The sequence below is a fragment of the Pteropus alecto genome, unplaced genomic scaffold, assembly GCF_000325575.1.
Source record: "Pteropus alecto unplaced genomic scaffold, ASM32557v1 scaffold75, whole genome shotgun sequence".
Lineage (NCBI taxonomy): Eukaryota > Metazoa > Chordata > Mammalia > Chiroptera > Pteropodidae > Pteropus > Pteropus alecto.
Window position 1 is genome coordinate 21,077,964 of NW_006440638.1, and position 14,444 is coordinate 21,092,407.

Here is a 14,444-nt window from a genome sequence, read left to right on the forward strand (position 1 = left end):
CACTCGGGGCCCAACTCCCGCGGGCCGTCAGAAGAGGTGGTGGCGGCGGCCGAAGAGCGCAGGGCACCGGCTGTGGTGCCAGCGGGAGCCGTGCGGGAGGACGATGAAGAGGACGACGGCCGCGGCCGGGGCCTGCTGCGCTGGGACGGCTTCTCGGCTTGGCTGCATTGCGTGTGTGTGGTGGGCTTCGACCTGGAGCTGGGCCAAGCCGTGGAGGTGAGGCCCGGCCGCAGCGTTGTCCCCGCGCCCAGTCCCGGTCCCAGCACAGGGGCGGCCCCAGCAGAGCGTGTGGCCCGCGGGGCTGGCCGGCCTGGACTTCGCCCGCTGCGCATCCGGGCGTGGCCGGCCGCCCCTCCGCCCCTCCGCCTGGGCAGCGATCCATCGGCAGTTCCTGTGGGAGGATCTTGGGCTGCGACTAGGGGTGAAAAGTTCTCTCAAGGCCCTTCCTAAATACTTGTTGATGTTCATATTTTTTTTTTTAATTTTTCTTTTTTTAACCAGTGTCACAGGAATAACTAAAATGGTTAGTGACACCCGGAGGAGGCCGCAGGCAGGATGTTTGGGGCTTTATCAAGAAGAGAACAATGCTCCTGACATATGGTGAAATATAATAACCCAGCCTCACACAACCAACTTTCTAGACCCAGAGGTTGTTTTGATCATTCACAGTAGGAACTCTTAGAGCATTCCACTCAGCCTGAACCACAATGCTTATCCTCAGCATGCATTTTCTCTTATTCCTCTTCTTGTTCCTCATTTATGTTATTTCTTATTGTTGCTTCTGAGACCATTGACCTTAAAGCCAATATCAAAATGCACACGGAGAAAATTGTTTGCTTGTGAAACTCAAATTTTCCATCTTTATGGCGCCTTATTGTAAGGCCTTCGAATCTTACCTGTTTTGACATTGTTTAGGGTACTTTCTGTAGCATAAGAAATTGCTTGATTTTATGTGTCCAAGAAAAACGTAATCAGGAGGATATATGTTTAGAAGATTTTTTTGGTAGTGATGGCAGATTTTAATGAACCATCTCATTCTGACTTTAGTGGCATGAGTTGGCTATGCAAATTGGCCAGGGAGGTTTTTCTTAATGCGAAGCACTGCTTTTGTGTTCAACCTGTCTTCTCTGTGTTTTATCATTAGGCAGTTCAATACACATTAAGTTTTCACGAATATCTAGGCTTATGCTGGTTGCTGGGCACAGAAATATGAATGACATACTCTAACCTGTTATTTGTAGATTGAGACTACATATAGGAGAGAACCAGGAAATAATCACAGTAGCAGAGCTAAATGCAGTGCCTTACACATAGTGGTGTTCAATAAATACTTATTAGAATGAGCGACTACATGGATAATTCTTTATCTTACTGAGATAGGACCAACAGTTCCCAAGGAATTTGAGGAAGTGATTTAAATGCCATCTATTGTTTACATTGACAGTTAACCTGAAGTTATATGTGTAGCTAAATACAATTCAGAAAGCATAGAATTGGGTTGTTGTATTCGATTGCCTTTTTATATAGCTAAAGTATTGACTCATCATTTGAGATACTCTTTGTAACATGAGTATGTTTTTCTGACCAAATAAACAGTACTTAGCATAATTAAGGTGCTACAAAAAATGTAGATCATTAAAGGACTTATTTTCAATTTTGTTTCCCATAGTATATGCTACTGTACAGAGTTTTCTTTAGGTCAGTTCTTAATTTTTTTGTACCCTTTAAAAAAATATGATAAACTCTATGAACTCTTTATTAGAAAAATGCTTTCTAATACAAAATTATGTTTTTGCTTCCATGGACTTTTGGGAGATTATCTGTGGACCTTATAGTCTATTGTTCCCTGATTAAGAATCACTGATTTTAGAAGGTGTAAGATGAAGGCGGGGAATATTCCCTACTAAAGGATCCAAAGGTAGATGAACACATCTTAAATGGGACAAGAAGGTGAGTGTAGAATTGTGTTGGAGAAGTGACATAGTAGCCCCAGCCCTATTTATTATAATGCACAACCATGGGGACTCAAACGGGAAATTAATGGAAGAACAGGTAAAAACTAAGTTTGGATAATAGTATCCTGGAACCTACCTGTGTTATCAAAAATGTAGTTATTGAATTGTAGACTTGAGAGACTTAAGATTTTAAACAAGTGTATTTAAGCTTAAATCCCTACTAAAGAGACAATATAGAATATGGATCAAGAACTTAGACTCTAGAGCTGGACTGCCTAGGTTTCAATCTACGTGACTCTGGATGCATTACTTAGCTTCTTTGTGCTACGTATTCCTCCTCTGTAACCGGATAACAGTATATGTGTCATGGTATTGTGAGAAATGGATAAGTTAATATTGGTGAAGCATTTGGGAACAGTGCTTGGGACCCAGTAAGACCTGTTTAAGTTTGTATTTGGGAAGCATTGAGATTCTCTTTTTCATTTTTAGTGGGGAGAATCCTTAGCTTTTGCTTTGTGAAGATGATGCCTTTGGACCTTATTTTTCTTACTAGTAAAATGAAGTTGAGTTACTAGAATCAGTACTTTTTTTTTTAAGTGGGGGAACTTTTTTCCCTGTGTAAATAAAAATCTAATGAGGTACCTCAGTAGCTTAATCTGGTTGAAATGGGACCTGTGTGTTTATATATTTGGCTATAAACAACAGAAACTAAGCTATAGCCTAAGCAGAAAAGGGGAACTTGCTGTAAGGCCATAGAGGCATTTTCAGATATCCAAGGTACAAACGTAGTGGGGCTTCAGAAAATTACTAGAGCCTAGAACCAGGGAAGCCTCTTGTTTATGCTCTTGTTTTGTGGATTTTGTTCATTCTTCATACTCCCTGCAAACTGACTTGCTCTGCTTCTGTGGTCTTTATGGTGAAGTTGCCCCTTTCAGCCACTCTGATGAAGAGTGTCACTCTAATTCCAAACTCCAGAGGAAGGTACTCAGGCTTGGTCTGAGATTCTCATATTCTCTTATCTAATCTGCTGAGGACCTGGTTGAGGATTGGTCCCTATTGCATCAAAAGTCTGTTTGGGGTACTGTCCTAGGTGAAGGGAACAGTTAAGGGAGTTTTTTGAGCTGGAAGAGACTGCAAAAGGTGTTGACTACAGGAGGTGTGCTTAGCTTTTTTTTTTTTTTACCCCCTGAGGTGCCCCTGAAGCATCATCACAGAATTCAAATGTCTTCTGGAATAAGGTTTGAAATTCCCTGGATTTTATACACTCTTTGTCACTTCTAGCTCTGAAATTACCTGATTATATAGTGAGCTTTACTTATCTGAATCCAGAATTGCCTCATTTATTCAATTTTTTTTTCCTGAGTGGGTAATAATATGCTCATTGTTGAAAACTTGACAAGAAAGAAAATTATAAACACTAGAAAACATCACTCATAATTATTCTAAGAAACAACTTCTATTAATTAATATTTTTGTTAATTTTTTTCTTTATATAATTTCATATCTGTCAAGGATTAATTTGTTATTAACAGAAACTGTCTCAAATAAATTTAAGTCAAGAGAGTGATTGTAAGGAGTCTCTTGGACCCAGTTGCAGGAAGTAGCAATAAATCTCGTGGGACTTGGAAAGCCCCAAGCTTTTCCCTTTGTCTCTTTGGAGCTGTGTGGTCTTTTGTCTCTGCTTCGTTTTGCACGTCTGTTCCATTCTCTATGCTGAGGATGGTTTCCTCTGCAAGCTTCTCAATATCAACCCTCTACCCCCACACTTTTGTATTTTGGAACCAGACTGAAATGTGTAATTCAAATATTAGAGTATCTCTCTGCATGGGTCAGGTGCTCACTTTTGCTTAGTTAGCTGTAGTCAGGAGACAGGGTTTCAGTAACAATTGTGGCCACTTAGGCTCACCCCTGCAAGAGGAAAGATGGGATACTTCCAGAGCATGGGCTGGGCAGCAATCCTCCAAACAAGTCTACTGTAAGAGGCTGCTTTTATGGATAAACATTATCAAACAATTACCAGATCATTAAAGATTCTTCATAGATAGAATTTTATAGACCATAATTTATTTAACCATTTCCCTTCATTTGGATATTTAGCAGTTTCCTTCCCCCCGCCCCAAAGTAGAGATTTATTTGCTGCCCATGCACTCATCTTAGAGATGTAATGCATTTTTGATTTTTGCATTTTTGAGGGCTTCTAAATCATGTGAACTCATAGAATGTCATAGGAGGTTGATATTTTTATAACTTGAGGTGCCTCCTGAGCCTCTCTGGCCCCACATTTTATAAGAATAGAAGCATCGTTGGTGGCTTTCCCTCTCTTGAAGACTATGACCTATCAACTTTTTGGACAGAATTTCAATCTAGTGAAAAGAGTATAAGCTCTGGGGTTTTGAACATTTGTTAATTGTCTGAGTTTTAGTCAGTTTCTTCAATTCTCTGGGTTTCATTTTCCTCAACTATTAAATGGGAAAGTAATATCTTGAGAGTGTTGTTGTAGGTACTGAGATAATGCATTTAAGAATTAATACCTGTCATTTAATGCATGCCCAATATGTTAGTCCCTTTTATAGTTAGTGTGGTACTGTTCTTGGCTATTCTCTTATTCTATCTTGCCTTAAATTGATTTTTTAAAAAATACACATCTTGGGATGTGAATCACATATAGTTAAAGCACTTAATGGGAATCCAGTTAGATTTCATAGCTGATGATTTGTATGTGCATATTTGTTTTCCACCTCTTGCTGAAAAGAATTTCATAGATAAATTATCTATAAAAAGTAGGGCAATTTATCATTAATATGTTGTGTGAATCATAGATTTCATTCAGCTTACTGATCTTCCCTCCTCCCCTGTCCCTGCTTAAAAAAAAAAAAAAAATGAAGATAAAGCTCTGCTCTGAGATGAAGACAAATTTTTATGCTGTTTTTAAAAGAGCAGTTAGCAAAATTAACTCTTTTCTTTCCCACTTCTGCTTTTAAGTCACTGCCCATTCCCCCTTATCCCCTAGCAGGGTGGAGGCTGGAGTAGTCACCAGTTTCCTTTATCTTAACAAAGTTTCTGTTTATTTTTCTGAGAAGGATAAAAGCAGTGTGTGAAGGGTTGTTTCCTTTGTTTTTTTTTTCACTCAAACTGGGTGAACCATGCCTCAATATTTGAGTCTCAGCAAGTTTACTATTTTAATCAAAATGGATGTTATGTGTAATTATTTGTTGCTGTACTGTCTCATTAAGCCATCTATTCAGCAGACATTTATTGGGCAACTACTATATCTAAATACTGATATGCTCTGGAGATAAAGCCTTGATCATCTCCCCCTCAATTAAGTTTACAATCTAGCAAGGAAGGTAGGTCATTAACACTGAGTGTTTTCATAGAAGGATTTTCAGGATATTAATAATGGCCTTTAAATTTCTTTGTGAACTAGTACTACTTCTTAGTAGCTTGATGAAGTTCTGTGATTTGAGACTTAAAGCCTCAGTGTCCTCTTGAGTTTCTTAGGCTCCTAGATTTTACAAAGGCTTCTTCAGTGTTACTAAATCTCTGATTCTGTTATGAAATTATATTATCCCAATCTGGAAAGAATCTGGGACATTCTCTTGTCCAGTTAGTCCTTTCACAAGTACTGTATGTTTTTGTATTTACCATGAAGCATGATGTAAAACATGGACAGTTGTAGTTAAACCACTCCTTTTTGAGAGAAATGCTTCACTGTCCATTCTGTGTTCAAACTGATTTAAGTTTTCCAGTAGCATAGTTTAGTTTAGATCTTGAATGAGGCCAGGCTGTCCTAATATTGTGATGTCAGGCCATTTTTTTCACTTTTAAAATAAGTAAATATTTTTATTGAAATATAACACACATATAGAAAAGTACACAAATCCTCAGTCTGTAGTTTGGAGAATTTTCATAAAGCGAACCTTGCATGTCACTACCATAGACATAAAAAAACAATATTATCATTACTGCAGAAATTTCTGTTACCTTCTTTCAGTTATGGCCCATTCCCCTCTCCCTGCAGCCCCTGGCAACCATTAATCTACTTTCTGTCTCTAGAGATTCTCCTGTTGTGTACATTTCATATGCATGGAATCATATAGCATATGGCCATTTATGTCTGGCTTCTTTGACTTAGTGTAATATTTTCAAGGTTCATCCAGATTGTTGTTTCTATTAGTACTTCACTCCTTTTTATGGTTGAATTTTTTTCATTATATGGATATATTAGATCACATTTTTATCCATTCATCATTTGATGGAAATATGGATTGTTTCCACTTTTTGGCTATAATGAATAATGCTGCTATGAACATTCATTTACAAGTTCTTGTATGAACATATGTTTTCGCTTCTCTTGAATGTATACATAGGAGTGAAATTGCTGGGTCATATAGTAACCCTGCATCTACTAAACCATTTTCTAGTGTGGCTGCATTTTCACATTTCCATCAATAATGTATGAGGGTTCTAATTTCTCCATATTCTATCATCACTTGTTATCGTCTGTCCTTTTGATTACAGCCATCCTAGTGGATATGAGGTGGTATCTTATAGCTTTATTTCCATTTCCCTAATGACTAATGATGTTGAGTATCTTTTCATGTGCTTATTTGGCTATTTGTATATCTTTTTTGGAGAAACGTCTAATCGGATACTTTGCCCATTAAAAAATTGGGTTACTTGACTTTTTATTGTTGAAATGTAAGTGTCCTTTATGTATTCTGTATACTAGACCCTTATCAGATATATGATTTGCAGATATTTTCTCCCTTTTTGCAGGATGTCTTCACTTTCTGGGTGATGTTCTTTGAAGCACAGAAGTTTTACATTTTGATGAAGTCCAGCTTATTTATGTTTTCTTTGGTCGCTTGTATGCTTTTGGTATCATATCTAAGAAACCATTGCCTAATCCACAGTCATAAAGATTTATTTCTATGTTTTATTCTAAGAGTTTTATGGTTTTACCTTACACTTAGGTCTTTGATTCACTTTGGGTTACTTTTTGTATAGAATATGTAATAGAGGTGTTACTCTTTTAAAACCTTATTTTGAGATGATTTTAGATTTACAGTTACTACAAAAGTAATTGATTCAGCTTCCTCTAAAGTTAACATGTTACATAAACATAGTATAATAATCAAAACTAAGATTATAACTTTAGTATGGTACTATTTACTGAACAACAGAGTTTGTGTGGATTTCACCAGTTTTTCTACTAATGTCCTTTTTCGGTTTAAGTATCCAATCCAGGTTCCTACATTGTATATAGCTATCAATATCTCTATAGTCCTTTTCAGTCTGTGAAAGTTCCTCAGTTTTTTCTTGTATTTCATGACCTTGACACTTTGGAAGAATACTGGTCAGATATTTTGTAGGATCTCTCTTAATTTGGTTTTGTTCTGATGTGTTTTCATGATTAGTCTGAGGTTATATGTTATTGGGAAGAATACCCCACATGTGATGATTTATCTTCTCTTTAAGGTTACGACGATGTTTGTATGTGAGTTAATGTTTATGTAGGAGATCAAGGCAGGTGTTTCTGGGGAAGTGTATTCTCTTCCAGGCCTGGGACACTAGGTGGGGTTGTGCAGTGGAGACAGACATGAATCAGCATGGCAACTGTCAGGCACCCATTCACGCAAACCGGGGCGCATGGTAGGCATGAATTTTTTCCCATGTCCAAGTGATACTAGCAGTAAGTTAACTGTTATTCCTAATTTTCCTTTTTCTGGGATCATGATTATTCCTACACTGAGGTGGGAATGTTAGGGTATGCAGGGGCGAGTGGAAGATAGACATACCTTTGAAAAAAATAGCTTCATTTAAAACATAATACTGTTTTCCAGTATATATATTAATATTTTTCTGAGGCACATTTTTTTCTTATCAGACCATGATGTTAAATACATGTTATGTCATTATTTTTAGGGCTTAATAATTATATCAAATAAAACTTTTTTTTTTGTTTTTTTACCGGCTGCCTCTCCTTTATTTGTTATAATGTGGGAGATCTTGACATAGGTAACAGAACCAGGGTCACATTTGTTGATGCTCTCTGTTCCCCTTTGATGCCTCAAAGAATGCCAGTGACCTAGGGGACAGAGATGTCTGGACTTGAGCTGTGGAGCAAGGAAACTTCAAGTGAGACGCGTCTCCAGATCCTGGGGCCAATCCACAGTTGATTAATTCCCATATAGATGTCAGGAACTGACTGACTAACAGTAATTGTCTAAATTTGTATTTAAACTTTTTTTTCCACAAAATAAAATATATATAGAAAATAATTCTGGTAACTCTTGCAATTTTTGTAGTTCAAGATACTTGGCAGTGGTTACTTTTTTTTGTTTTTTTTTTTAAATAGAGAGTTTAATTGAGTTTTTAAAATTAGGTATGAGTTTTTCTGATGTTTTTAATCTTAAGTGAAGTAGACATTTGGATAGCTATAGCATATAAATATACATTGTTTCTTTTTGAATATCGTATCTATTCTAAAATAAAACACTGGGTAGTCCTAACGTAGTACATTAAAATAAAATTTTAGAATACTGCTTGACAGTCTAGTACAGTTTCTAAAAGGCAGACTTGATAGGTTTTGTAGTTCTTATATCCTTTTAGCTTACTTAAATATATATAGCATATATAAGCTTCCTAAATACACACACATATACATATATACACATACATGTTATATATAGTTAAGGTACTCATATGTATAGGGAAAACATACCAGCATTTTTTTCTGTATTGTCATGCTGGTATTTTAAACCATAGTAAACCAAAGTCCAAAGGGAACCACTGTGATGTCTTTATGTAACAAAAAACAAAACTTTGCATATTTGCTTTTGAGTTGATGTTTTAATTGCAGAAAATAAAAATCCGAAGGGCACTTACATAAAACTGATTTTAGAGTCTAAGATTAAGCTATTAGAGACCACTAAACTTACTAATATGTTTTAGACCAGCAAACTCCAGGGTAATTTAGCTGTAATAAGATTTTCATAAAATATGGCTGATAGGTTATAAGCTTGTCATTTCTACTTTAAAAGGAACAAGATAAAATGGTCTCAAGGTTAAGCACAGGAGATGTATGTACATATAAATAAGAATTACATATTAAATACTGAGTTGTTGAATTAATTTGAGGGTATATCCACTGATCGAAGAAATGGTTTTTTTTGTTTGTTTTTAAGGCGAGGCAACCCTTGGTTGACCTCACAGATTTCAAGGACCTTGTCAGCTTACAATCTCTTATTATTTTATTTTATTTTTTTACACATGCAGCATCTGGTCTTCCTAGGTGATCTCCCATCCAAGTACTAACCCTGCTTAGCTTCCAAGATCAGATGAGATCAAGCTTGTTCAGGATAGCATGGCCATAGATGAAGAAATGTTTTTTTAGTATCTACTATGCACTAGAGACTGTTCTAGGTGTCAAGATAAAGTGGTGAACAAAACAGACCAGATCCTTGCCTTCATGGGACAGAGATTGAGTCAGGTTGGCTAGAACATGGGTTACAAATCAGAGTAAACAGAATGTGCTTTGGCATCATTCTCTATTCCAGGAATGGTGGGTGGTTTTCATGTAACATATCAGCTCTGTAGACCCTCCCCATAGACCTGGACTGAGAAGGATTATATGCCACATACTGGCTGGGAGGAAAGAAGGGCTACGATTATGTGTTAATGATCACTACTATGGGTGGAGTGAGAAATAATGGCTTGTATACTTTGGAATGAAATCTAAATTCAAGTGCTAGCTCTGGCACTTACTAGACGAATAAGTTTTGGGAGAATTATTTGACTGCTGTGAATTTATCCCCTCTTCTGAAAAGATGGAGCGAATTGACAGTTGAGAAAATTAAGAACTCCAGAAGATGCTCATTAAGTATTAATTCTCCATATCTTTTTTCTTACTTTAGTTTTCTTACATGTAGCCAGCCTTGTCTCTAGTGAGAACTAAATAAATGAAATAAATATGTACATTCACTTTAATATAGTTTATAATGTAATATTACTATGTATTATTTCTGGAAAGGGAAGATTTTCAGGTTCTTGGGCAGCTCTGGGGACTGGAAGACCTCTCTGATTCTTCCAGAAGTGGAAGGTCATGGATCCCCACATGAGCAACCCAACATTAACATAATTTAGCTACTCTTCCTGTTTTCTCTCCTTTTTGTTGTCAGTGTTAACCTGCTGCTCCTAATCCCATCTCTTCTTCACATGCCCAAGAGAATCTGGATTGGCCCACTTGAGCACTGGTACTCTTTTGGGCAGTATTTTCACACCTAGGCATGTCTAGGCAGTTAGTTGATTGACCTGTAGAGTGGGTGCCCTTGGATCTGGTGTTTACTAGTGCTCTTCCCATGGTAGTTGTTCTGGCCTAGTTTTTCTTTCTTTTCTGGGGCCGTGGGGCAGGAGTTGCCCTCAGAAGGTGGCTGTGATCATTGCAGACACAACCCACCTATCTAGGAAAATGCAATGATTATTTAAAGGAATTGGAGGGAATTGGGGTAGGCTTTATGGTGGGAGATGGCATTTGAGATTTCTTAAACTGCAGATAATTACTTTTTCCTTTCCATTTCTCTTTTATAAGAAGTTAGTGATTTGTACTACCTCTTAAAATCAAGTGAAAATTATTATTGCTTGAAGTAGATCAGCTAATAGATCAAGTTCTCTTTAAGTTTTAGGCTTACAAAGAAAAGACTCAATAAGCTTCGAATTATTGGTAATTTAGTTGGTAAATTATTCTTGATCACTCAGGATTTCACCAATCTTTTAGAGATAACTTTGAATTAGAAAGGTTTTTTTTTTTTTTTTGCCTAATATAAATCCCACTCAATTGTCCCAGTTTTTCACATGTTTTATTGTTAAAGATTATGAACATTTCTTAAAACTGTTTGACCACAGCCAACTAGTATTTTAGAAGTACCTGCTAATGTCTATAAGATACACTCAATATATTTGTCTAACAAAATTTAACTCTTTTTCTTCCAGGTAATTTATCCTCAACATTCCAAACTTACTGATAAAGAAGTAAGTAAAAATATTTCTCTGTATAGTCTACTGTTGTATTTCTGTTTGTTTTTATTGGTGTGTGTGTGTCAGCATATATAGCTTTTGTTTTCTTTTTCAGAAAACCAATATTTGCTATTTGTCTTTTCCAGATTCAAATTCAGGTAACTATTTTTCATGTGGTGTTTCTGTTGAATTTTATACTGAGAATACTGATTATACTCTTAATACATGAAAATCGATTGAATAGCGTATTAGAATGAAACTCAGTTTCAGCCTAACAGGTCAGTGATTTAGATTCCTAGTTTTTGATGTCTTGTCATGTCTTGTCGATTTTAGTTGGTTCAACTTTTAGCTGTTAGTTGTAATGAGGTAAAACATCAAGGAGCAAAAAACTGTTGAGATAGTGAAGAGATTGAAAATCAATGACATGGGTATTTTGGAGGATTTATAGTAAGTCATTTATGTTTAGTTTAGGATTTGAGAGCTTGCAAAGAACTCTGGAAAAGCAGTGAGTTAAAAAAAAAGTGAATCTGGTTATGAAGCATGACCATCAATTATTTTCAATAATTTATATGAATTTGTATATATAAAGCACTTGGAATAGTGCTTGGTGTACAGAAAACACCTTATAAGTATTTGCTATTATTTTAAACTTGGTTCTGTTGATCTGTTTCAAGCTCTCCCTTTGTGTTGTCCTAATTGTTGAAATCTTTCAGATTACCTCTTGTATTTCATTTTTAAAACAGCTTTTCAGGCTTATAGTAACCAGAACATTCAACTTCTTAGACCACACACAGTTGGAACCCTATGGAGCAAAGACATTCCAGTTTCTTTTTCTTTTGTGGTTACTTCTAATATTCTGTTAATATAGTTTAGTTAACCTGATTTGGGAGATCTGACTTTTTAATTTTTTAAAGCATTTTTTTCCTTTCCTTATAACTGCGTCCAGAGTTTTTCCCTATATATTTGGAACTCAGTTTTCATGACATAGGTAAAAAAGTGATATCATGATTTAAAAAAAAAAAAAAAAAGATGTCTTTGAGAGATCCCAGTATGGCATTTGTTCTAACCTGGAATTTTTAGACTCTTTTAGTATGTTTTGCCTATTAATGAAATACTGATAGAAAGATCTTATAGCATCTCTCCTCATTCCAGTTAACATTTTCCTTACAAAGTTCACACATGCAGTTCTGAATGCAGTGAGTATTGGATTGTATTTTCAGGACTCCGGGTAAATTGAGTTGTGCAGATTGCAGGATCAACTGATTTTATAGGATTGGAGTCCCAGTAGATTCTACTGCACATTCATCTCTTTCAGATCATAACTGGTTTTTATTGCTCTCTTTCTTTTTTACATCTCTACATGCGCATCAAGGCTAAGAAGTTAATTTTATGGTATTTGGATAGCCTTTTTCATTTCAAGTTTTGTAAATAGTCTCTATGCATCATTTTCTTGTTTGAAGTTAAACTCAAGAGCACCAGCTCCAGAGTTAGACTTCTTGGGTTTAAATTCCTGCTCTGCCATTTAGCAGATGTATTTCTTTGGATGATTACGTAATCTTTCTGTGCCTTGGTTTACACCTCATGAACAGGAATAATTGTGGGACCTACATGAGAAGCATGAAGACCAAATGAGTTAATATATCTAAAGCATTTAGAATAATGCCTGGCACAGAGTAAGCACTCAATGAACATTAGTGCTCAACTCATGTATTTGAAGGGAAAAACATTTTCTGAAGTAGTGACAAAACAATGAAGATCATTTTGACCCAGGATTTTATTTGATTTCTTTATAAAAACTTAGTTATTTGGAAAAGGATGGTAGGGGAAGGTTATAGAAGTTCTTTTTTATTTAAAGAGTGTTGGATTATTAGTTCTGTTTTCTAAGCTAGTTAAGACTGTTAGACTAATTAAAATGAAACTTTTTCTAAAGCCATGGGGTCTTACTGAGCAGATTTGCTATTTCCTTAACACCGGCTACTTATCATGGAAAAGAGTTTATGTTGTTCTTGATCAAGAAATCATGTTAAAGCGTATTTTTCTTAGAGAACTGTCATTTAATCTTAAAATTTGTATAAATGAATCTTTATACCTTGGTTAGTATAAAGTAAAAAATCATTTCCATGAAAATGTTTTCCCATTTTTATCTTAGTAATCAGAAACTGATACACGTAGCATAATTTTTAGGTCTTTGGAGTTTTGTAGGTCTTTAGTTTTCTCAGTGAATATATTGGGTAAGGTGTTTGATGCTTAGAAATTAGTACAGTTGTAGGTCAATTGTGGAGTTTTATTTTAGAATCATTCAATATAACTTCTGGAAGTGACTTTAGTGATTATCTTATGATACCCCTCACTTTTGTTGACAAGGAAATTGAGAACCTTAGATTAAGTGACTTCTAGAAGGCTAATTATCGATAGACCTAAGACTAGATCTCATTGACTGTGGCTTCTTTTTCCTCAGATCATAACTTTTTCCTCATGATCACACTCATTTAACCATCTTTCACATGTAATCATTGTGTTGCTTATGTAGTACTGCAGTCTCTTATTATATAGACAAATGAATGAGTCATACTAACAATATAGATTTATTTTTGATGAAGTTGTAGAGTACCAGGATTGCCTTTACTTCTTAGGTATCATTTTCTGCAAGGTAAATGTGAAAAATCTAGTTGCCAATCTCTAATGCCTCCATTCCTATTATAATGGTGGAGTCAGGATGGAGAACAAGGCGCTCTACTAAGCCAGATAAGGAGTTGATATTTCTTTTTAACTTTTCCTGTGCAGAGAGACAGACCTCCGAAACAGACCTCTGAAATGTAATATAGGAACCATTTACCTCAGTTCACAAGGACAATATGGCTTAAGCCTTTAGACCTGATGAGCTAGTTGCCTGACCAATTCTGTACAGCTTGTGCGTGGAGCTGGTCACTGGAAAGTTCTCACAGCATGTCCACGATTTGGGAATGGAGCCAGATGGGTAGGGATTTGAGGCTATGGGAGCTTCGTACTTCCCTTCCCAAAGTTCAGCATTCCTTAGATTTTCCAGATGCTGTAATATCTCTTTTTAAAATCCATTGCATTTTCCTGCTTTCTCTTACTGTCTTAGACATTAGTGTGTACTTCTTGGTGGATTTTTTTCTTTCTTTTTTGAAAGATTTAAATGTCTTAAAACAACGAACCATCAGTATGTAAATCCGTTGAACTAAAACGATGCTAGAAATAGTTTCCATTTTCTCGGGTTTCACGTCTTTCCCTTATTTTTAAACTATCTGCTTTAAAAAATAAACTGAATTGACCGGCCTTCCAGTTCCCTTTATTTCTTCCTTACACCACCAAAGAAACATTAGTTTCTATAACTACATTTAGGCATACATACTGAGTTTATTTTTAAAAACCTTAAACGTATTATCAAGTTTTTACTTCCTTTGAGGACTTCATGTGCTAAATTAATACTTCTGTGGATAATAATAT

At 36.0% G+C, this 14,444-nt stretch overlaps 1 protein-coding gene across 2 annotated transcripts in view; it reads left to right on the top strand.

Annotated features, from left to right (window-relative positions):
• Nucleotides 1-6: 6 nt before the first annotated feature.
• Nucleotides 7-14,444, top strand: part of DENND6A (DENN domain containing 6A) — a 42,880-nt gene continuing 28,442 nt past the window's right edge. For both annotated transcript variants that reach the window (XM_025050709.1, XM_025050707.1), the window contains exons 1-3: nt 7-216; nt 10,950-10,988; nt 11,089-11,131. The gene's annotated coding sequence lies outside the window, so the exon portion shown is untranslated. The remainder of the gene's footprint in view (nt 217-10,949; nt 10,989-11,088; nt 11,132-14,444) is intronic.